Source organism: Dendrobium catenatum, unplaced genomic scaffold (assembly GCF_001605985.2).
Source record: "Dendrobium catenatum unplaced genomic scaffold, ASM160598v2 fragScaff_scaffold_853, whole genome shotgun sequence".
NCBI classification, from domain to species: Eukaryota; Viridiplantae; Streptophyta; class Magnoliopsida; order Asparagales; family Orchidaceae; genus Dendrobium; species Dendrobium catenatum.
In genome coordinates, this window is record NW_021319315.1 from 10,058,706 (window position 1) to 10,061,302 (window position 2,597).

The following is a 2,597-nucleotide window of genomic DNA, read 5'->3' on the forward strand; positions in this document are numbered from 1 at the left end:
GTGGTTAACAATTTCAGGTCCGAGCAAGGGAGCAGGAATGGAGATTGATCAAGGCTGTCGACGAATCCTTTTACTATGGATGCCTGGGGCGTTACAGAGTGACTGACTAGCAGGGCTAGACTTAGCAAGCAGCAGAAGGCGCAAGTGTGCAACGCTCACGAGGTCGGATTGCGACTATTGGAGCCAAGGCTCGACCCGACTCACCCGAGCTCGGCGAGGTAGTTGGAGCTTACAGGAGCTAGGCGCAATCATGCGACGAGCGACTTGGCTAGGTCGAATCATCACACGGGATCCAGGATAGGCAGGTCAACTCAGGTTTTCAGGTCAACTTATTCATGACCCATTTTTCAGATGGGTCAGAAAGTTGAATCCGAATCCAACTCGTTTCACAAACGAGTTGACATGAACCCGAATTTTTCCTGATATTGTAAACTTTTGACAAAAGTCTCAAAACTTATCTATGTACTAATATGTGTGTGAGTTTGCATAGGCAATTGACCCAAAAGTCTAAAAAAAAAAATCATCATATGATAAGCGAATAATTAGAAATGTTAATTATTAGATAATTGATATGTGCTAGAAAGGGTTCTCTAGGTGGAAGAGTCCCCCCAACCATTGCTTAACATGGAAAAAAAAGTATCTTTGATGAAAGGAAAAACAAAAAACAAAATTTTTTATGCTTTTGAGTTCTTCAACTTAGTTATAATTTAATGCACGCCATTAATGTTTGAAGTGAAGGAAAGTGATAGAAATAAAATTTAATTGGCTATTGATTGTTAGCTTTCTATACCACTTTTGTCTTTCTTTCTCGAAGGATTCAAACGCGGTCCTCAGTCTTTCCCTGTATTATGTGCGTTTGTTAGAGAAAATTTGTATGAGAATATTCTGATAAATAAATTTTATTATCATGAAATTTATTTTAAAATCATATTAGTATGGAATTAATTAATAAAAATAATATTATATATGATATATCTATTGAAAAATTGGCATAAATCTCGAGGTATAATTTAAATTGAAAATTTTCATAATTAAATTTAAGATGATAGTTGAATTGAGTGTCTCGATAAGATGAACCCAACAATACCAAAAGTTATCTAATCCGAGCCTAAATAAGATCAAATGAAACACTTGAAGTACAATTAGAACCTTCAAACATTAATTGTCTCTATTCTCACATCATTAAGACACTTTATTGATGAATAAACGCTTTATGATTCAATGAATCATAATGAATCATGAGAATGAAATTCTTTGGATTCAAACCAAATTTATTAAAATACCCTTCTTAGAAAGCCTATGAATATAACCTCATTCGCTAGATTGAGGGGGTCCAAGAGCTAAGAGAATTAAATATCTATCTAACATCGCCGAAGACCATCAACTATCTTTGTCAACAACCACCGCTAGCCATCGTCACCAATGACAACCACTAACAACAATCATTGTCATTATCCTCAGATTCCTATCAAGATCTAATCCTATTGCTCGGTATTAAATGTTCATCCGTGGATAATTGATTTCTGTAATATGTGCTGTGGGAAATCAAATATTGCTTCTCAAAATAGTCTTATCTTCTTCTATTATGAAGATGAGAAGATTCTTATATCTCCTATAATATAGTGGATTTTTAAACTGGGACAGACTCTTTAGTTTTCCCCTTTTCGGATTTTCCTTGCTTTTTTTTTTCTCCCATAACTTTTTAACCGTGTGTGTTGAATCTTTGTCTAAAGCTAACACATAAAATACCAATTCTATCGGTATAAATTTTCTAGCACATAATACTATTCATCAAGAAATAAATATAATGGTAATAAAATTACTTGTTCAAATAATTAAGATGAGTGAGTGGTAATGAATAGGACTTATTTTGATCAAGTGCTTCATATTCTTTTGTACAGTTAGTGGCTCTAAATCATTATGCCTTCACCACCTAAGTTGATGTGCAAGTCAATGAGTGTGAACTTGCCTGTTGCCTCAAAGAAGCCAAAAACATCTTCTTAGAGGTGCTTAGAGAGCTTCTTCATCATTGCGACATGAGTGAAGCGAGCCAGTTTGCAATTTGGTCACCATGGGATGCTGCACGGGGTAGGTCTACATTGGGAGTTGAGGTGGAGAGGATGATTGATGTAAAACAGGAGATGAATGTGGAGAAGAATAAGATCCTGAAGAGGGGAAGTACAACTGTGATAATGGCTTGCATATGAGAATTTATAACCGAGCAGGAAGCAGGAAGCAGGAATAAGAGTTTGTGGTTGAACATAGTGAAGAAAGTTCGAAAAAGTTTGAGGAGATGCAGAGCTGCAAGACATGGTGGTAAACGATCTAAATACAAGCACACAAGATTTAGAGACCATTTAGTTCTTCAATTAATATCCCAAAGTTTTCAATTATATTTCATGTACTTGATTTTAACTCATTTGGAGTCGAATTGGATTACTAGTGGTGTTGATGTATTTATCTTATAAAGACATTTAGTTCAATTATAAGTTTGGTAAAATTAGAATTTCGCTAGTTTCCTCTTTCCAATTTTAGAAGTTTAAAATTTGAATATTATATCACGATCCATGCTAATCAAATTATTATATATATATATA